Source organism: Phacochoerus africanus, chromosome 7, assembly GCF_016906955.1.
Source record: "Phacochoerus africanus isolate WHEZ1 chromosome 7, ROS_Pafr_v1, whole genome shotgun sequence".
NCBI lineage: Eukaryota > Metazoa > Chordata > Mammalia > Artiodactyla > Suidae > Phacochoerus > Phacochoerus africanus.
The window spans coordinates 89,858,926-89,881,688 of record NC_062550.1 but is presented as its reverse complement, the minus strand read 5'-3'; the positions used below and the strand labels follow the sequence as shown (position 1 = coordinate 89,881,688).

General features: G+C 43.1%; 1 long non-coding RNA gene across 1 annotated transcript in view; it reads left to right on the top strand.

Moving 5' to 3' along the window:
• LOC125131506 (uncharacterized) overlaps window positions 1-22,525 on the top strand; it is a 150,915-nt gene extending 128,390 nt beyond the window's left edge. The window contains exon 15 of the long non-coding RNA XR_007135936.1: window positions 21,205-22,525. This is a non-coding gene — a long non-coding RNA (uncharacterized LOC125131506). The remainder of the gene's footprint in view (window positions 1-21,204) is intronic.
• The last annotated feature ends 238 nt before the right edge of the window (window positions 22,526-22,763 follow it).

The window sequence follows — 22,763 nt, the reverse complement described above, 5'->3', positions numbered from 1 at the left end:
CTTAGGGTTCAGTCTCAGTGGTCTGCATTCTGTAAGTTTGGACAAATGTATAATGACATATATCCATCATTATAGTATCATTGAATATTTTCACTGCCCTAAAATCCTCTGTGCTTTGCCTATTTTCTCGAGTTTCCCCACCCCCCAACCCAGGCAACCACTGACTTTTTTTTTTTTTTTTTTTTACTGTGCCCATAGTTTGCCTTTTCTAGAATGTCCTACAGTTGGAATCATAGAGTGTTTGGCCTTTTCAGATCAACTTTTTTCACTTAGTAATATCCATTTAAGTTTCTCCATGCCTTTTCATGCTTTATAGTTCATTTCTTTTTAACACAATATTATCCCCTTGTCTGGATTACCCCAGCCTATTTATCCCATTTGTCTTGGTTGCTTCAAAATTTTGGCAATTATTAAAAAAAAATTGCTGTTAACATCCATGTACAGGCTTTTGTGTGGACGTAAATTTTCTTTTTTTTTTCTTTCTTTTTTAAAAATGAGAGTTGCAGCATTTATTTCAGGTTCTCTCTTGTGGGTTTTTTTGTATTTTTTTTTTCTTTTTTGCCACACAGGCAGTATGTGGGAATTCCTGGGCCAGGGATTGAACTTATGCCACACAGCAGCAACCATAATCACAGCGGTAAGAACGCAGGAGCCTCAACCTGCTAGGCCATCAGAGAACTCCTTGGATATAAGTTTTCAAGTTTGAGTAAATCGCAAGTAGTGTGATTACTGGATTGTGTAGATTATGCTTAATTTTGTAAGAAGCCACAAACCTGTCTTCCAAATTGGCTGCACCCTTTGGTGTTCCCATCAGCAATGGACGAGAATTCCTCTTGCTCCATATCCTCACCAGCATTTGGTGTTGTCCATGTTCCAGATTTGGGCTGTTCTAATAGGTGTGTAGTGTCATCTCACTGTTGTTTTAATTCGCATTTGCCTGATGACATAGGATGTGGAGCATCTTTTCATATATTTATTTGCTATCTTCATATCTCCTTTGGTGAGGTGTCTGTAAAAATCTTTGGCTCACTTTTTAATCAGGTTGTTTTCTTATTGGTGAGTTGTAAGAGTTCTTTGTACACTTTGGATAACAGTGCTTTATCTTTCGAAATGTTATCTCCTAGACTGTAGCTCGTCTTCTCATCCTCTTGACAAGCCCATTGCTGTGCAGAATTCTTAAATTTAAGTGAAGTCAGGCTTGTCAATTCTTTCTTTCATGGGTCATGTCTTTGATATTGTATCTGGAAGGGCATCACCAAACCCAAGGTCATCTAGGTTTTCATATAGATTATTTTTCTAGGAGTCTTATGGTTTCACATCGTAGGTTTTTTTATTTATGTTGAGTTAATTTTGGTGAAGGGCATAAGCTCCATATCTAGATTCATTTTCTGACATGTGAATATCCAGTTTTTCCAGCACATTTGTTGAAATGATCTTTGCTCCATTTTATTTCCTTTGTTTCTTTGTGAAAGATCAATTGATTAAAACCATTTCTTGATTTCTGGACACTCTATTCTCTTCTGTTGATCTGTTAGTCTATGTTCCACCAAAACCGTGCTGTCTTGATAGTAAGTCTTGAAGTCAGGTGCTATCAGTCCTCCAAATTTGTTCTTCAATATTATGCTGGGTATTTTTAGTCCAATCAATTTTCTTGCCTCCTCCAGTTTTACCTATTACCTCACCTCTAGAAAGTGTTTTCCCTTAGTTCTATGCTCTTGAGCAAAGCAAATTATCTCTCAAATTCTATTTCCTTCCCTGTAATTAAAGCAGTTGTGTCAGAGAAAAAGACAAAATTCCTTAAAATTCTGATATCTACTGATCCATGGATTTTTTTTTTTCCACCAGATCTGCTTCCTGCTTGACCTTTTGTGGTTCCCTATTTACCTACATTATAAACTCCAATATTTCTAACTTAAGGTAATTCTCTTTTAAAATGTGTTCCAACATATTTTCCAGTCTCTTAATTCTTTGTTTTAATCATGTTTACTCCACAAATGTTACCTGGTGTCAGGCTTCATTCCATGTTCTTTCTTCTCCAATAACTTTTCTTTTTAAGCCTTATAACTGTCCCCACAGAGAGTTCCAGAAGACTATGACAAATAGAAGAGCACAATCTGAGACAATAAAACAAAATGCTTAAAATATTTAGATAAAGGAAGGAACAGAACCAATAAAGAAAAAAATAGGATTTTATGAAGCATAAAAAAGATTTGAAAAGGAACCAAATAGAGTTTATGTATGAAAAACTAAATGGCAGACTAAAGCATAAATTAAAAATAGTTGAAAAGAGAATCAGTGAACAGGAAGATTGATTTAGAGAAATCATCCAGGATGCAAAACACAGAGATAAATAAGTGGAAAATTTAAAAGAACATTTAAAGATGTGAAAGCAAGAGTGAAAAATTCCAATAATACATCTAAGAGCTTTAGGAATGAGAGAGTTCAGGGAGTAATTTCAAAGAAATATTGATTCAAAAAAGTTTCCTTAAAAACTTAAAGATTTTTTTTTTGTCTTTTGTCTTTTTTGTTGTTGTTGTTGTTGTTGTTGTTGCTATTTCTTGGGCCGCTCCTGCGGCATATGGAGGTTCCCAGGCTAGGGGTCGAATCGGAGCTGTAGCCACCAGCCTACGCCAGAGCCACAGCAATGCGGGATCCGAGCCACATCTGCAACCTACACCACAGCTCACAGCAACGCCGGATCGTTAACCCACTGAGCAAGGGCAGGGACTGAACCCGCAACCTCATGGTTGCTAGTCGGATTCGTTAACCACTGCGCCATGACGGGAACTCCAAAAACTTAAAGATTTTAAGTAATTAAAGAAGAGTTCCCATCATGGCTCAGCAGTTAATGAACCTGGCTAGAATCCATGAGGATGCGGTTTGATCCCTGGCCTTGCTCAATGGGTTAAGGATCCAGCATTGCCGTGAGCTGTGGTGTAGGTTGCAGATGTGGCTCAGATCCTGTTTTGCTGTGGCTGTGGTGTAGGGAAGCAGCTACAGCTCCGATCTTGGGAACCTCTGTATGCTGCGAGTGTGACCCTAAAAAGACCAAAATAAATAAATAAATAAATACATAAATAAATAAAGTGATTCAAGGAACACTGATTATAAAGCTATTGCAGAAAATAAAAATAAATCTGCTATTACATAAATCGAAGTAAAATTGCAGAACATGAAATAAAAGATACTATGATATGGAATAACACAAAAATATAGATTGCCTTCATAACATTTTCAAAATGACAACATAAAAGTCTATATTCTGTTAATTTTCTCTACCAGATAAGAATTAAATATAAATGTATTTCTTACCTTTAAGGAATCTATATACTGCTAGATAAGATGATGAGGATTGGCTACTTAAAATCATATAAAGTAATCAGTAATTACTTTAAATATTAAGTGAATATTTTAGACTTTGTTGATCACATAAACTCTCTGCTGCATATTCCTCCTTGTTTCACATCCCTTTTAAAAATAGCAAAACCATCCTTACTTAGCTCATGTGCTGTACAAAAACAGGTTATGAGCAGATTTACCTGAGTCATATTTGCCGACCTTGATCTAAACTTTCAATTTGTGATTTAATGACCTCTACTTTCTTTTCAGGCTTTTTTATTCTTCTTTTTTAAAGAACCATTTAAAAAAAAAATATCAGTTCTACATTCGATTTTCTTTGTTCTTTGGACAAACAAACAAACAACAACAACAAAAAACAAGCTATCTTTTCAGTGCTGTTCTGCAGAGACACTCTATTCTGATATATTTAACAGGATAGAATACGTTTACTACGAACAACCGCAGAAAAATATGTAATTCCTTCTGTGCTGTCTCAAATGCTGTCGGTTGACCTGGGCAGGGGGTAGTTGTTGGGCAATGGGATTCAGAAAAATGTTTCTCTTTAACAAGGATATAATGTAAAAGTGAAGCAGTCAACTAGAGGCTTTATCCATTTATATTTATCCTTGTAATTATGAGCATATATACTAAGACTACAAAAATTAATAGGATTCTCATCCTAGTTATGAACAATTCAGTTGAATATTTGCATTTTACAAATACCCTGACCAGGTCAAGCCCTGTCTAATCGAGGGGGTTCCAAAGATGATTTTTTTTTCATTTTCTTTTTGCCATTTCTTGGGCCGCTCCTGCGGCATGTGGAGGTTCCCAGACTAGGGGTCTAATCGGAGCTGTAGCTGCCAGCCTACGCCAGAGCCACAGCAACGCGGGATCCGAGCCGCGTCTGCAACCTACACCACAGCTCACGGCAACGCCGGATCGTTAACCCACTGAGCAAGGGCAGGGATCGAACCCGAAACCTCATGGTTCCTAGTCGGATTCGTTAACCACTGCACCACGATGGGAACTCCCCCAAAGATGATTTTAACAGTCACCTACTTGGATGACCTCAGAATCTACAAAGAAGAGAATTTAGATAAAGGGGTCAGTGAATACGTTTAAATTCATGATCATCAGTTTCAAATGATTGTCTATCAAAGGACCTTGCAAGCAAAGTCTAGAGATTAATCTTGCACGCTCACCGTAATTCACTTTAAAAACAAAACCAGGAAGTTCCTGCCATATCGAAAAATACACAGCTATTTCATGATTCTGTTTTCTTTGGGCTATAAGTTATTACACAAAAATTTTAAAGAAATCTGTTTTTTTCCTCAGGTACTTATCTTTTCAGTTACACTTTGTCATCTTGGTATCAACCACTAAGCTCAGGGACACTAAATTAAAGACCATTCTAACTATTTCATGCTTTCTGCAGAAAGTGTGGCTGACTATCGTGTGTGTGTGTGTGTGTGTGTGTGTGTGTGTGTTGGGTACAGGGTAAAGGGATTGCGTATTGTTAACAGGGGGATGGGATGATCTCCCTTAACAGAGAAACTGCTTTGCTTTCTTGATCTTTGCAACAACCAAGACATCTCTGTGGCATCTCCCCCCCCCACCCCATCATCCATCACATCCCTCAATCAAAACCCCAGGGCAGGCCCCTCCCAGCTCCCCACACAGTTCCGCAAACCCTAACACCAGCCATCTCAGCCCTGAAGCATCGTCTTCACAGAATGTATCAGGTGGCTTGTGCTGCTTCCTTCGCAGTAAAATCAGAAAAAGAAGTCAAGTGGGCACATTTATCATAGTGACCTCAGAATTGGTAGGTGAGCCGCTCCGAAGGGAGAAGATACCTTCGATTAAGTTAAGACAAACTGTAATGGATGAGAGTTCTGCGCCAGTCCAATAAATCACCAGAGCTAGCAGGAAGAGGCGTCGTTGGGAAATTAAAATTTGCTGCAATGGCTACATTGACGCCTTTCGTGTGGATTCTGCCCGGATACCTCTGCCGAGGAGAGCTGGAAAAGGAAGGCTAAATAGTCTTGAGGGGATGTTTGTGATTGACGACTATAAAATGTATTACCCATCAGGCTTCTTCGGGGCTATGCTTTAATAAACCTCAGGCCCTTTTAGCTGTGGGATGCGGTGAAATGTTTCTGGGCTCGGGTTTAGCAATCAGACTGGCAGGCGGAAATGGCAATGGTGGTGTGCCCATCGTGTATGTGAATCAGCCTCTGAGAGTCCGAGAGTCAGAAGGTGTCATTTGAAGGAAGAAAGTGTGAGCCTGTTTGTTTGGGGTTGCTCTGTGTCTATAAATTTTTGGATTTTTTCCCCCTGGGATTCTGGGCCATGAATAAAATATGAGTAGGTTCTATTTCTCCTCTTCCTTAATGAGAGGCTGCCTCGGATGGGAGGCCATTCCTTGCACAAAGAAAGCCACACGCTGGATTTATTAACTCTTAGCAAATGTGTGTTCGATGCTGAGTAATGAGGAGGTTTGCCAGTGCGGCAAGATAAAAGGCTTCCCCACTTTGTGTGTATCCTCTGGGTAATGAAAAAACAAATTGGCGATTTTGTATTTTTCCTGTTGGAAATCCATAAGGTCACCCGGGGAAACGAGAGAAGGTTAACCGGCAGGACCACTTGCCTGTAAGCACGGTGTCGGGGAAGAAAGGTTGCAAATGGATGAAATCCCCCAAAGCGTAATCAGGGCCCCTGTAAAGGTAGGGCCCGAGGACAAGACACTGCGTTCAACGAAAGCAGAGCCTTGGGAATAGCCCTGACTGCCGGGCGAGGAATCCTGTGTTCTCAGCCTGCACGTTGCAAAAAACATTTGTAAACCTGTGGGATAATATCTCCCTTTCAAAAGTTTTGCACTTGTGCCACGTGCCATTATCTCCCCCTCTGTGGGCGTTTTTTTCCCTTTCTGCCTTTGTAGTCCGTTCCTCCACCCTCTCTCATTTCACATCTCTCACTGCAAAGAAAAGCTACTCGCTAAGGATCAAAGGGAGACGGAAGGAAAAGGCTGCGAACCTGAGGCTGAGATTGATATCTCCCTGGATTCCAGAAGGTTCAGACCTACCTTAAGCGTCCGTGGATGACTTTTCTTAACGTGGTCCAAAATCGGTCCTTTTTTTTTATCCTTTGTGTAACTCACGGGGAACCAAGAAATAGGATTGCCTACAAGTTTACAGGGAATGTCAGTTGAATATTTTGTTGTGAAGTCAAACCTGTCATTCCCTTTGGATGAATGAACCTGTGTGGCAGATTCAGTTAAGTTCATGGGCGAAAGCCATGGTCATTTCCTGCCAGTGAGCTTATTTCTCTGCCCTGGGGAAAACTGCTTTTTTCAGCCCTTTAGGAATCCCTCTTTTGCTCCAGAACAATCTAAATTGGGTTAAAATTGGAAGAAGATTCTTCTGGTTGACTGCTTTTGCCGAAGATGAAATAACCCCTGTCCTGGATGGGGAGGTAGGTGATGTCTGCCACCAGAACAGGAAAACTGGAAGGCGCATGAGAGAAAGAAAGTGAGACGATGGAAGGGGAAGAGGGAAAACCTGGAAAGAGCAGTGGAAAGGTGAGAAGGGTGAAGGCCCAGGCGAGGAAAAGAGGGGAAACTGTAGGAAAAAGGAGGAAGAAACGGAGAGAAACCAAACTGGGAGGTCAAGTCAGCATAAGCTAAAGTGGACAAGGGTTGTGGGAAATACATTCATTCCGAAGAGGCCCATATTAGATTTTAATTGTCCCCCCAGGTCTTCTCTCCGTCCCAAGTGACAATTACAGAGTTCTGATGGGAGAAATACCACCTCTTCATTCTGTATAAAAAGGAAGGGGAGCCCAAAATGGGCTCAGAGGGAAAGACGTGCAAATGTTAACGCTCCACGTTGAAGCTTTGAAGAAAACTACATGGTCATGGAATCTTCAAGTTGAGAGGACCGTTGACCTCTATCTAATCTAATTGGCCCATTTTACTGATGAGAAAATCAGGGTCGAGATTATTGCGAGGGCTTATCCCTATTGCGATATTTGTACGAAGGATGCAGCTGGGAACTGGACCCCGATTGGCTGCCTCCCTGTCACGTGACTTCTAGAGCTGCTGCTGGAGCGGACCATTTCTTTCTCATTGTCGTTGCCTGGCCCTTGATGGAGTGCTGGGCTCCTGTCTGCTGCGTGCCCCCCACAGTTTGGACCCTAGAAACAATAGGGGACCTCAAAAGGTTTCCAAGCAGGGGAGGGATGTACCGAAACGGGGCTGCCAGAGGATCTTTCTAACAGCAAAGTGTGGTAAGCAGGTGGGGGATGGAGAAACCATAACACCCTAAGCTCTGATAAAGTACCTGTGTGACCTTGAACAAACCCTGTTAATCCCTGAACTCAATTTGATCACGGATAAAATAACAGCATTGGCTGGTCCCATGCACCTGTAACGTTTCACGATTCTGAGCCACCCTCTTCTGCAGTCGTGGCAGTTAATGTCACTTAATTGCAGCAGCCGGCAGGCTATGCCGTGCCTGTCATTTATTTCCCTCTACGTTGGCCACACAGGCCCTGAGGTAAACTGGCCACTCCACAAACAAATCCCTGAGAAACGGCAACTCCAGCAGCTTGCCAGAGGCTGGGCCGTGCCAGTCAAATGGGGAGAGAAACAGGCGCACACAAATACCTGTTTAACGCTACTCCCTTTGATTAATGAATATTACCCAAGGTAATAGTCATAAAATACAAAGAATTTACACAGCAAGAGACTCTACGCCAGTGTCCCCAACCCCAACCAGCTAATAGGAATAGAATCCCAGGGGTTCAGCTGATGTGGTTCAGTATCTAATTGAAGGCAAAGAAATAAGTCAGCTAATTTTGGTGCTGGTAACATGTCATCATGAAGAAAACTCAACTCCTCAATTGTTTCAAACCAGTTACTCTCCTCTTTTACATTTTAAAAGTTGTCATTTCAAAGGAAAGGCTGTCTCTTGGCAGAATTTACCCTTTAGAATCAGGTGGCTAATAGCCCATTATATGGAGAAAGAGGTCAGTAATGAGAGTTCTGAAAAAATAGTGCGCCCTTGTCGTATGTGAAGATAGACAAGTCTTCTGAAAGAGAAAAATGTTATGGAGAGAATATTGTTCTAGTATTTTCATAAATGTTGCATGGGTTGTTCATAAAGCATTCTCTGAGGTTTGAGAAAATTAAGTTACTTTTCTGACTAAATTAACAAACAGCTTAGGGATATATGATAAGCATGGGGAAACTAAACTAGAATTTATTACTGGGTAATCAAACTTTAGACCCACAACCAGTAGGAGGAGCAAAAATGACGTCAGGGGGAACGGATTTGTCTGGAAGGAAGAACTGGGTCAGCATTGAAGGTTCATGTCCACTCAAAAGTGCAATGGTGTGTGAATCTAACTCTCTGATCAGACTGAAGGAAGACCTGGGATTAGGGGGCGCCATCTAGTTCTTCACTGAAATTTTTTTAAGAGGAATTAAGTCAAATCAGAGAATTGACCATTGCATAACTGGGGCTTTTATTTCTATGGTAACTATTTAGAGGTATTTATATTTATATTAGAGATATCTATTTACCTTAACTAAGAAGACTTCTGTTTGATTTCCTGGTAAGAGATTTGTCTTGGGTGCTAGGCAGTGACATTCAGCTGAGTCTAAAAATCCAACTAAATGTTAACAGCATGGGCAACAACTGTGGGGGGGGAGGGGAAAAAGAAGAAGAAAAAGAAAGGGAGTTCCCATTATGGCACAGCAGAAACAAATCTGACTGTTACCCAGGAGGATGCAGGTTCGATCCCTGGCCTCACTCGGTGGGTTGGGGATCCGGTGTTGCCATGAGCTGTGGTGTAGGTCACAGATGCTGCTTGGACCCCAAGTTGCTGTGGCCATGGTGTGGGCCGGCAGCTGCAGCTCTGATTCGACCCAGGGTGTGGACCTAAACTTCCAGGGTGTGGACCTAAAAAGCCAAAACAAAACAAAAAAAAGCAACCCTAGATGGGAAATGAGAGCAAGTTTATTAATTCTCTGTACAAAAACATAGTAGGGCTTCTATGTGCCAGGCACTGTATATATGTTCATATATAGATCTCTGTTTGAGTTTTCAGAAATTTCCTTTGAATATTGTGTCAGATGACCACTACCTAACAAACGCTTTCATGCATCACTTATTGGAAGTCATATATTTGAAAAATAGGAAGAAAAGTGATACACTTTCACTCTCAGTTTTAATTTCTGATCGTCTTTTAAATGTACGTATTTCTCAGCACAGTTTTAAAAATCTCTCGTAGTTGTGAAATTTTAAATGAAGGTAATACCAATATTATCTCTTTATCATCTCTCTTCCCTTCTCTCTTCCCTTTCCCAATGTTTTCAGATGTAGGATATAAAAGTACTTTTATTTTTATTTTTATGTGATCCAGGGTCATAGCATTTACATTTTGTTCTCTATTTATAGTGGAATCTTTGCTGCTTTTCCTAAATATGGAAAGCATTTAAAAGCACTCGCGTTATGATGACTGTGTAAATATATTTTGCTGCAGAGCCAATGTGTGCTCATATTCCATCTCTTTATGTTTCTCTTGGCCACTCAAAAATATAATGTTTTCAGAACCAAGGTCAAAAGATTCTTTACTCTTATGCTTCGTTAAAATCTCATTTGTTTTCTTTTGGTGACACAATATTCTTTTCTGAGTTTTTGATTGTCTCTTGTCCTGAGAAAAAAATGGCAGTGATACAGTTCAGCTCTTGTTCATTGCAACTGCTCTTCGAGACCAATTCCCTTCCTCCTGAAGCCGTGCTTGCTGGATGGCAGTAATTTTTGTGCTATGGTTTGCCAGGTTTTTTTGGCCTGTTGTACAGCTGTCGTGCTGATCGTTCTTCTCACTGGACTCTTGTTTTAGTTCCTGTTTCTTTCCCCCTACATCTTCATTTTTTTGTTCTTGGCTTCTATTTTGCTCGAGTATATCCTTAAGTACTTTGAAATAGGGTGATAAACCTGCAGAGTCCTCACAATTCTGAAAATGACTAGAATTTCCTCATATTTGATTATTAGATTCTGTAGTTATAGGATTCTTGAATCAATAGAATAGTCTATGAATTTTGAAGGCTCTAATTTACCATTTTCTAGCATTTATTACTGATGGTGATATGTTCAATGAGGATCTGCCTCTAATTCTCTTTAGAAATTATACAGGGTTTCTTATTGTGGCTCTTTGTTGGCGCTTAAAAAACTCTTTTAAAGTAAAACTTCATCTTTTTTCATGCTGCAAATTTTTTCTTTTTGTCTTATTAAAAATTTTTTATTTATGGATAATCTACTTAGAAATGCACAAGTCATAGGAGTACATTTAATTATTTTTCATGAGCTGAAAATATCCTTGTAACTGCACGGAGAACAAGTGCACCCCAGAAGCCTACCTCGTGATCTCTTCACATTATTCTGCCAATGGAACCACTATCCTGATGTCTAATCGGAAGATTCGTCCTGCTTGTTTTGTTTTCTAATCTAAATGGACTCAATAAAGTATTTTGTTTTAACTTCCGTCTATGCAAATTTTTCACCCTTTCTCTGGATAAAAGTCGTAGTAGTCAGATTTTAGACCTTCTGGATTGATGCTTTCTCTCTATTATCAGTTCACTTGTATATTCCTTCTGCTTTTTTTTTTTTGTTTGTTTGTTTGTTTGTTTTGCTCTTACTAGTAGAACAAATTCTTACCTTCCAGTATTTTACTTTGGGGACATTTTATTTTTTTCTCTGTTACTTTTCTGTATAATGTAGGGTATTGATATAAATAGCCTACATTGGTTGGTGTCACCATAGGCCTCCAAATATGGTGACTTAAATAATACAGAATGTTTTTTTGTGCTCATGCGACTGATATGAAATGGATGGGATAGCTGTGTCACCTGAAGACTTTCAGAAACCCAGGTCCCCTCCATCAGTCACTGTGGGCACATGAACATGTTAAAACATTAAATTTATATAGGAGTTAAAAAAAAAAAACACCTTACTCTCTTTCCTTCAGGATTTTGACATACTTTTTTCTTCTGTGTAATCATTCAGTAGATCTGTAGAGAATGATTGCTATTAGGGAATCTTTCTGCCACCAGAGGTTTGAGGGTATATATTCTGGCTCCTACCTTCTTTTCATATATATATATATAAAATTTCACAATGTTTATTTTTTTTCCCTTGGGGTCATGTTATTTTCTTATCTATTTTGAATATGACTTTTTCCACTTATTTTGTGCTGTTCTAGTTTGAGTTTAATATGTTCAAGAGAGAAAGTATGTTTAAATGATCATACACCACCATACACCCACCATCTTGAAACGTTTTTTCCGGAAGGAATATTTGTAAGACATATACATGCCTTGAGAAATTATTGGATTCATACTGGACCCCAGGTGAGAATTATGCCTAAAAAAAAAAAAAACCTAGATCTGTCGAACAGTGTTACTAGAATACAGCAGAGCAGCTAAGAAAATCTGTATTCTTTTCACATGTAATTGAAAATGAAAGAAAAAAAAGCAATTAACATCCCAGTATTTTTGAAATGTGCTTATTTTTTATTTATTTTTGTTTGTTTATTTTGCTCTGAAGACCAAATTTCAAGAGACATACTTGAACTGCTTGGTTAGTCATAAGTTTAGCAAAAATTGCCATTGGTTATAAACTTGATACGAATCAGCATTGTTGCACTATGGTGGTAAAGCTACCGCTATTCTGAGTGGTGTTAACTAAGTATGAGGCAAAAGAAATCAGAATTGATACTTCCAGCAATCTTTGTCAGACTTTACTTTGAAAAACTATCTAGTTTTGCTCATGAATATTTATTATGCATCTTCTATCTATCCCAGGCTCTGTGCTGGGCATTGAGGACATAATGGGGGAAAGTTTTATCCCCTCTTGCCCCTGCTTTGAAGTGCCAACTTCCTCTCCATTACTGTACGGACCCAGTCCCCACAAACACCTTCCTCAGAATTTCCCAGGTACCCATTCCTCTGTCTCAGGAGATGCCGTCCAAACCAGCAGGTGGGGAGGCTCAGGTACCCCAAGGAGTTCTGGAACTTGGGCCTTTGCAGACATCCTGGGCCTCAGACCTGGCACCCACTTCCGGGGTGGCAGGGGGGGAAGCCTGGCAAGCAAATCCCTTCTGCTGACCAGTATGATATTTCTTTCCAGGATCTCCTGAGCTTCCAGAATGGTTCTGACTCATTGTTTATATCAGCAGAAATCACTGGGAATTGCCTGGGGCGCTGCCTACCTTCAAGGTGAAGCTGGGGTAGGAAACACGCTTTCTGTTCGTTATCAGAACATTCAGAGGCCAGATGCAGGAGAGCACACTGGAACCAGGGAGAGTAATTTAGATGCTAGGACGTGAGGTGCCGTGTATCCCCCAGAGAGAAAGTAGGACTTCACGTTGAGGTCAGTGGGGAGCCATGCTCAACCTCGGAGCTGGGCGAATGGGACCAGCCTCACCTAAGGGCCTCAATATGATAAAGAGTTGGTGGTGGGTGATGCCCAAAATTATATTAGAGTGATTTAATAAGGATGAAGAAAAATATGCTGGACAGGCAAAACAAACAACAACAAAACAAAACTCATGTCCCTGCAACACCCGCATATGTCCACTCTACCCTTGACGGCCTCTGTAAAGTCTATGTTTACCGAGTTTCATATCTTCAGATTATGAATCCAGCCAAGAGCATTCCTAGATTTACTAAATTTTACACTGCGATCATTTGTACATGTGCCGTCATCTTCTACAAATGTGTTTTGTTTCCACCCTGCACACTTTGCAACGAAAGCCAAGGCATCACGAAGCAAACTCCTTGGCTCTGGATCACCCAATAAACGGTGTTCCCGTATATGCTCTGGACTAGAAATACCTCTTGGCAAGAAAATAATGGAACTAGCTGCCTTCATCACAAGGGAGAAGAGCCATGTGTAGCTTATGCCTGGAATAAAAAACCCAGTGTACCACTTTCAAACAACGGATTGTCCCCAGCAGTAGTGAGCCCTGGGCAGTGACAAATGAAGCCTTCTCGGGCTGTGCCCTGAACCTTAGTTGTGTTTTGAATTGAGCAGAGCCACAGCTGAGAGTGGTTGAGGCAGGCACAGTGCCCAGTTAATCCTTAGCGCTCATGCCAAGACTGCCCACAAAGGGCCCCATTGTCAGGGCACCATGGGGCAGCAGTACCAGTACACTAGGAACTGGATGGAGACCACCAGCTCATTGACTGAATGCCGTCTCCTGCTCCCTTCCCCAGACGGAAATCAGTGGTGGGCACTTAGCATTCATGAGCCATCTGACACCACCATTCTTGATGTGCACATGCTCGTGAGCAAAAGGAAATGGGGGTGCTAACAGCAGCCTGCACTTCCAAACCTCCAAGGGGTGGCACATATCATTGAGAAAAATTGATCTAGCGAAATGATGGCTGGTCCTGAGGGGCCTTTTAATTACATGCTGAATTTGGAGATGACGTGTCTGCGTTTCCTCATGCGTTATAAAAAGAAAAGAGTAGAAAGAAAGAAAAAATATGGGAATCAAGAGTCTCTGAAATTTCCTTTTAAACTTTCAGTCTCCGTACTTACGGTGCTGGTTCTTTCTCTTTATTCCTTGCTAAATGATCTCACTTTCAGTGTTGGAGGTTTATTCTCTTGAACCGTTTCAGACAGTTTTCTGTTATTACTTTAATTCTCAGTAAGCTGTTGGCAATTGCTATCAAATTGCTTCATGGATCAATTCTTCCCTCATAGCCCATTAAATTTTGCTTTTTCGACCTGAGCAAGAAGTCACAAACACATTTGGCTACATTTGGTCAGCGGGCCATAAGCCCTTAACTCTTCTTTAGAACTTACTGTAATAGACTCCCATTAGAATTTCTGAATGCCCCATATTTATGGGGCTTTTCCATATTCAGCACCATACCTTGCTATTATGGAAAGGTCTGTTGGGAGGCAATGTTATTTGCTTGGATATGTAATCAGGAAGGGGTGTGAGTATACTGGATGTAGTTATTGTCTAAATCCCAGTAGTCTTGCTGTAGATGGCAAAAATGGCCACAGATTAGTCCTCTCCCTTTTTACGGGCCACTTGGCAATGTGACTTCGCAGCACCTTTAGCCAGTAAGTGGGTCCCTGTCCCCACCTCTTAAATGTGAGTTCGTCCTGTGATCAACAGCATGTGGCGGGAGTCATGATGTGCCTGTTCCAAGCCTGGGCTTCAGGAGGCTGTGCCCGCTATTGCTTGCTCTTCTGGAAGCCTGCCTCCCGCAGGTGACCAGACCCAGACCAGCCTGCTGGGAAACGAGAAGCCACTTGGAAGAAAGCCACAGTGTCCTGACCGACAATAAACCAGACCCCGGGTGATTCCAGACATGGCCCAAATTACTGACCACAGAGCCAAAATAATGGTGATGATTTTTAAGCCATTGAATTTGTAGTTTATTATGCTATAAATTTTGTAGTTTATTAATAGCTATTATGCTATTAATTGATGGAATCCTTATTTTACTGTGTCTGGTGGTCCTTGCCATTCTTACCTTGCAAATATCACCTTCTAACATTTACCCTAAACTAAGAAATCCTTGCTGTACGCCTAGTTAGAAAATTAATGAAGATGAGGCTCTATCGCTGTAACATTTATATCTGTGATGGTATCAGCCCTCTGTTAAAAGATTGGTTATTGCCTTCTGAATAATTCTCAAGCTTATTAATCCAACATTTAAGACCCGCCACAATTTGGTTTTAGCCCACCCTTTCAGCCTCGTATCTAATTTCATTCAAAATATTTTTTTTTTTTTTGTCCTGGGCTATCTGGATTACTCTGTTTTCCCAGTTTTCTGTGCTGTCCCACCTCCTCCCATTCTTCACACTGTTTCCACTACCTGGAATGCCTTTCCCCTCATCTCGGCAAGGTCAAATCCTACGTAACAGCCAAGGTTCATTTCAAACACGAACTCTCTAATGATACTTTTCTAAAACATTCTCATCCGAAGGGATGATTTCTTCCTCCCCTTGAAATGCTGGAAGAGCTTGCCCTTCCAGCCTTCAGGAGGCCCCCCAGGGGTCTGGGGTTCTCGCTGCTTTGACCGCGCTGTCTGGGGTCACGTCTGCCATCATCGTCACTGAACTACTGAACACGTGTCGTGCCAGACCCTCCTGTTACTAGCTCATTTAGTCCTCTTAATTATCCTGTCCAGGAAGCGCTACTGCTTTCAGCTCCTATGTGATAAAAGTGAGGCTCGAAAACCTAAGTAATTGGTCCAAGGTACCACCACTCTTGAGTGGCAGGTGTAGCAGTAAAGCTGAGCTTTTATGGTGTCTCTTACAGCCTCACAGCCTCTTGTGCAGGGACACACAGCCATTGCTAAGTCCAGGTCTTGGAGAGGGCACGGTCAGAGCTTAGATCACACATTTTAGACCAAAGGAACCTCTGTAATGAGTTCAGGAATCAAACAAAGAGAAGAAATTGCTGAGAAGAGTCAGCGGGGGTAGCTGGTCGGTAATACTGAGCTCTAACAAGACGTGTTTCTTCAACTTCCTTTGCCTAACCTGGAAAGTTCTGAAATATTTTATGAGTTGCTATTGCCAGAAAGTGGTTCACCGTTAGGAACTGTTGTTAAGCTTCCTGCAGTTTACTGATAATTGGGAATTAATACCACCACCCCCCTGCCCCCCGCGGCCACCTCTTAGTTGTGATGAATTTCCGTTTGTGTAGTCTAGCTTGTCTGTGAGGTTGGCTATGTGACACGCAAGAGGTTGGCCCTAATGGATCGGATTTCAATGTGGCAGCTGCCTTTTGGCCCAGGTACTGGCAGCACATCGTTGGCAATGGAGATCCAAAGGTGAGAGGCAGAAAGTTTGGCTTGGCCACTCGGGAGATGCAGACGAGGCCCCTCTCCTTTTATGGGCTTATTGTATGCTTAGTTTGACCAGGGCTTATTTTATTGCTTAGTTTGTTTGGAAAGGCACCTTTCATTCTCTCATACTCATGAGGGAAGTGGGGCAATTTCCCTATACATATGAGTGATTTCGTCTTTTTTTTTTTTTGTCTTTTTAGGGCCATACCCATGGCATATGGAGGTTCCCAGGCTAGGGGTCCAATTGGAGCTACAGCTGCCAGCCTACACCACAGCCACAGCAACATCAGATCCGAGCCACATCTGCAACCCACACCACAGCTCACAGCAATGCCGGATCCTTAACCCACTGAGCGAGGCCAGGGATCGAACCCACAACCTCATGGTTCCTAGTTGGATTCGTTTCCGCTGCACCACAGCAGGAACTCCGAGTGATTTCTTCTTACAAAAGTGGAAAAGAAAGGCAATCAAAAGGCAGCATGTTTGGTTATGGAAAGGTGTTCGCGTAGACAGAAGCGTTGGGGTCTTCCCTTTGAAGGGCGGGAATGATGAGTTGGACTTGGTGTCCCTGGGCCTGCCTGGCCACAGGCTTCAGCACAGCGATCCTGCTGGCAACCTTCCATTGGGTCGGGAGTTGGTGTTTGCTTGACAGAAGGCGCTCACAACTGGGGCCTCACACTAGGAGAGGTTTGTCCTTGAACCTGGCTTCTCTAGGATGTAGGCTTCCTGACTAACCCTGTGTTCTCATCAAGGAGATTCCTGGGGCTCATATGCAAAGGGTCCTCCCCTGGCTAGGAGCTCAGAAGACAGCACACATGCCTGGAAGACCACAGCAGGACTCCACTTTACCTGAGGAAATAGCTGCCACTGCAGAAGGCTCTGGCTGTGTGCAGATCTTGCTACCCCGGGCAGTACCTAATTTGGGAGAGGGTGAGCCATGCCAAGTTCCCTCCTTGGCTTCTTGAACGTCTCAGCCGCAGAGGCATTGCAGCAGGCTGGTGCCAGACAGGTTCCCAGTTCAATCTGATGCAGTAACTATCTGTAGACACTAGGAAGGCCTGGCAACCACGCTAGGCCCAGAGGGGAATTAGACTTGGTTTCTACTCTCCAAAATCTCTTCGAGGCTGTGATACAAATACATGGATTAGAGAAGAAAATCAAAAAAACACAACAGAGCTGGTAGTTCACAATGCTTCTCCTTATGTTTTCCCTGCGTTTCCTCCATGGGGTCTTATTTGCTTCCCCTTTCATGAAGTCACTTGCCTATTTTCATTTCTAAAAACAGCAGTGACAACAGCTAAGCCATGTTTCTTTAGCATCTTCTTGCCAATTATTGTGCTTCACTCCAAACTAATAACCTGCCATTTGAGAAGAGCTGTTACCGGAGGCTCATGGTTGGACTCTGGCAGTGCCTTGCACAGAATAGGTACAGAAAAGGCTTACGTCGGGGAAGAATTATTCAGTATTATCAAGGAAGGGTAGCCAAGGGTTCTTTAATATCAGGAAGCCTGAGTGTGCAAGGTGGTCCTGCCACTTACTTGCAGTGACACCATGGGGCAAATGTCTTTACCTCTCGAAGTCTCTCCGTGTCTTTGTCAGTTAAGACAATAATAATAATAATAATACCTAAATTATAAGTTGTTATGAGGTTTAAGCAGTAAGCTCAGTAGGTAGGATGTATTAAACACTTAATAAATATTATTATTATTATTCCTATTATGATTGTTTTCTTTGCCAAGCATTCTACAAAGGGCTTTGTCTTTGTCACTGAATGTTCACGTGTACACTTTGAAACAGGTATTAACATATATGTTAATTATATACATTTCCCAGTGGAAAATGAAAATCAAGACTCAGATAATGAACTTCTTCAAGGCTGTAGAAGCAACTGACTCTGAGATCTAGTCTCTCAACCCCCAGCAGCTACAGAAAGTGAAGGTGCGAGAAAAGAAAGGCCCTTTATGAACTTAAAAAAAAATTTTTTTTTTAACACTCTGTACAATTAGTGGAAGGCTCATTATTCCAGAACTGGCAAAGGTTATTCTATGCGACTCAGTTGGTCAATAAGTCTGGCTGTGTCCTTGAAGTAGGATAATTCAGTTCAGAGCTAAGAGTCTCTGAAATCTCCTTGCCGAATGCTCATGTTATTTCCCATCAAATAGAAGACAGTGGCTCTCTTTTCCTTTGTTACTGGAACCTTCCCTTTCTCAGGCCACTCGTTATACCAAGAAGGAGTTACAAATTAGGTTATAAATGAGGATCCCCTCAGCAGTCTTTCAGTCCCATCCAAGTTTGGGTCTTCACGAAAGAAGACTAAACAATTCTCTCTGTCTGATCAGCTCCCTCCAGGTCACATCCAGACAGAAACAAGGACGCACGCATGCACCGTGCCTCGAGGGGCCAAGGATGTCTTGGGCAGGGTGGAGAGGCTGGAGTTCCTGAGCAGTAATATTTGGGGAGTCCCCCTTGTGGTTCAACAGGTTAAGAACCCGACTAGTATCCATGAGCATAAGGATTCGATCCCTGGCCTCTCTCAATGGGTTGAAAATCTAGTGTTTCTGTGGCTGTGGTGTAGGCCAGCCGCTGCTGCTCCACTTTGACCCCTAGCCTGGGAACTTCCATATGCCACAGGTGCAGCCCTAAAAAGACAAAAACAAACAAAACAAAAGCCCAATAATATTTCTACAGCACTCAAATCTGGAACTGGGGGTTCCTGTCGTGGCTGAGTGGAAACAAATCTGATTAGCATCCATGAGGACACAGGTTCGATCTCTGGCCTTGCTCACTGGGTTAATGATCTAGCATTGCTGTGGCTGTGGCGTAGGCCAGAACCTGCAACTCCGACTCTACCCTAGCCGGGGAACCTCCATATGCCGTGGGTGCAGCCCTAAAAAGGCATAAATAAATAAGTAAATCATAAACATATCAAAGGGTTTTTTTTTTTCTTTTTAAATCCGGAATTGGGTCACTCCTGGTCCCTATGACCTCAGGCTTTTCTGCAACCGCAGATTCCTAAAGGGCCAAGCTCCAGTGGCTCTCCCGGTGATGATGGCGGCAGCTCCAACAGCAAGGTCTTCATGGACCTAGTGCACAGGACAGCCTGTCTGCCTTAGGAACCCCCCTTTGAGTGTGGGGCTCCTGGCAACAGCATCTCTCAGTGATGGCAGCTGCTGACATCCTGTGCTGGTGGCCGTGGACCTTCCTCCTGGCAACCGCACCAACCTCTGTACCTCTCAGGTTCTCTGGGGTCTTACCAGCCCACCCTGAGCATCACCCCAGATGGCTGCTTCCAGCTGGGCCTCTACAGAGCCCTCTACTGGCAGCAGTGAGAAACAGGCTCTTAAAGAACCACTGCAGCCTTCAGGACTGCTTATGTCACAGCCATCACTGCTACTAACGATAATAAAATTAAAATTAGTTGCCATTTTTGCACACTTCCTGCATGCAGGCACTATATTCATATATTTTATCTTCATCACAATTTTATGAAGTAAACCCCCAATACCCATTTAAGATGTGAGGAAATGGAGGCCCAGAGAAGCCAAATGACTTATTCAAAGCCACTGGTTGGTAGGTGGCAGAGTTAGCATTTGAATTCAAATTTATCTGACTTAAGAGTTCTTGCAGGAGTTCCTGTCATGGTGCAACAGAAAGGAATCTGACTAGGAACCATGAGGTTGCGGGTTCGATCCCTGGCCTCGCTCAGTGGGTTAAGGATCTGGCATTGCTGTGAGCTGTGGTGTAGGTCGCAGACAAAGCTTGGATCCCGCATTGCTGTGGCTGTGGTGTAGGCTGGCAGCTGTAGCTCCAATTGGACCCCTAGGCTGGGAACTTCCATATGCCGTGGGTGTGGCCCTTAAAAAAAAAAAAAAAAAAAAGAAGAGCCCTTGCTTTTATCGCCAAACTTCCATTTGTCAAGTGATGGGTGCTGTTCTGGGAGCCTCGTACACGCTGCCTCACATACAGAAAGCGTGGGCAGTTGGTGCTGCGCCAACCACCCCTCCTTCTGAGGTGGCCCAGGTATCCAGCTAGCTCCATCTGAGCCCTCAGGTTCTGAGCAGGCACTCCTGGCTCCTGGCAGTACCTGTCAGGACACTGGCAGCAGCTTAAATTCTACACCCCATCCCTAACCTCTGTGCTACCAGCACCCCCCCACCCCCCCCCCCGCCCCGCAGAGCTAATCCCTAAGACATGCAAACCAAATTCCCAATTTTGGCTGACCTAAGTTCACTGAAAACTGGTAGCAATGAATGTGTCTTACACAAAATAAATGGATTTGTGGGTCCCCCAGAAAGCCAGCTGAAGTCAAATCTAATAACTGGCATAAAACTCCAACTTCTATCGCCGCGAGTGGAGTATCTATGGCAAGTGTTTAGTCCCCCGTGAGGTAACATATGTAAAAGGGCTTCGAACAGTATAAAATATTCTGCAAATGCCAAGTACGATTATTCTTGCCAAGGCCATTTTGGCCTCTCAGGTACAAAGTGCTAAGAGTATATAAATGACTTCAGGACTGGTCCATGCAGGCGCAGCTGGGAATATAGCACATGTGAAGGGGAGGCCCGGTGATGTCAGAATAAGAGCCCTCAATGACAGGCAGGAAGCCTGGGTCTGAGCCCTCACCCTGCCATCGACAGGCTGGGGAAGCTTCGGGAAGCCGTGGCCCTCAGCGGATCTTCAATGCAATACGCATTCAATAGCAATCATAGCTACATATAAACAAAATGATGTATTATTTACTCGCTCCAGGCCCCGTCCTTGTCTGAGGGCACTGCATACAAGAGTTCGCTTCACTCTCCAACAGTTCTCTGTGCTGTTAGCAACCCATTTTACAGGTGCCTAAACAGAGACTGGGAGGGATGAAACGACTTTGGCTTCCTATCAAGCGCAGAAGGAAGCCTGTGTTGGATCCAAGTCGAGTTCTGTTTTGCTCTTCGTTGCAAAATCAAGTGGAAGGGGTTATGCGAGCCCTGTTTCTATTTCACTTGTAGGAAAATGAGCTGTGGTTGGATTTCGAATTCTTAAAGAAGGAGGACGAATCATGTTAGAATCCCAGAGAGAACAAATAGACTCCTGATACGTGAAGCCAGCGCGTGATTGATTATGACGTTTTCTTAATACATGAGCTGCGCCCGCGCTCTCTTTGGAAAATGCTTCTCAGACAGAGCGCCTTGCTCCCGGCAGAGGCTACCTTGGGAGAAAATGGAATATTGTACTTAACTCCTCGTGTTACCACTATCGATCGAGCCTTCTCTCTTGCTGCTTCTAGACCGTGAGCTTTTTATGGAAAGTGCTGGAACTCATCTACATCCCCAGCACCTATCACAGGGCTGGTCACACAGTGGATCAACGTGCAGTGGCAGGATGAATGGACATGTGTTTGCGGGATGAACGGATGTGTAAATGAATGCATGTCTGGCTCCTTGCCCTTGCGATGCTTTGTTCTTTTCTAGCAGAGCTAATTGACTCCCGGTTAGAGCTCGATGACAGTCTTGTCCTCTGTCACCTGGAGCCTAAGAAATCTACTGCCGCAGCTCAGGTATTGAGTCCACCTTGGCATTCCTGATTCTCGGCTGTCGTCGGTCTCTGTCTGACTTCTCATGAAAGCACAGGGGACATTTACTGTTCATGAATACCCAGATCCCATTTTACCTTCTTTCAGAAACACCTGCTCCCTCCTCTCGTTTGGGGTGATTCTGATTAGGGTGACACTCCTTTCCTCCCTCCAGCCCCAGGAGTGAACCGAGGGTCCAGGTATGAACAATCAGGGTTCCCCGTCCTCTGGCCAGAGTAACTGCTTCATTCAGAAAAGAACACATCACTCCTCAGAACACCTTCCAGTGACTCTTAGGACTTCCGTTGAGCCAATAAGGGAAAAGTAGCTCTTTCCCACTGGGATGCCAGGCTAGTTCAGTGTGAGCCTCCAGCCGCTGGTGGTCATCTTGCTCCTGCAGGAGAATAACCTGCCTGAGAATGAAGCCACATTAGGAAGGGGTGTTTTAAGAGATGCAGAGAGAGGTATTCTTGACAGCACAATGTACATCTAATTTAAGAGTTCATCCATGCTTGGAACCCAGTCTGCTTATTGGACTTGCACCTATATAATCCAATAAACCCAGCCCGCCACCCCTTGTGTGTGTGTGTGGGGGGGGATCTGACCACCAGCTTGGACTGCCATGCAATCCACTGCCATGTTTGTTGAGTCCTTTGCTTTAAGGACCTAACCTAACCCTAACCTAACTTGTTCCTAGTACAGTTTATACCCCTCTGACCAGTGTCTGCCCCATATTGGTGGTGATGTGTAGTCTCTAGTTCTTTGTTCTTTTTTTTTTTTTTTTTTTTTTTTTTGCTTTTTAGGAGGGCCACACCTGGACGTTCCCAGGATAGGAGTCAAATCAGAGCTGTAGCTGCCAGCCTACACCACAGCCACAGCAATGTGGGATCCAAGCCCTATCTGTAACCTACACCACAGCTCAAGGCAACGCCGGATCCTTAACCCACCGAGCGAGGCCAGGGATGGAACCCGCGTCCCTCTGGATACTAGATGGAT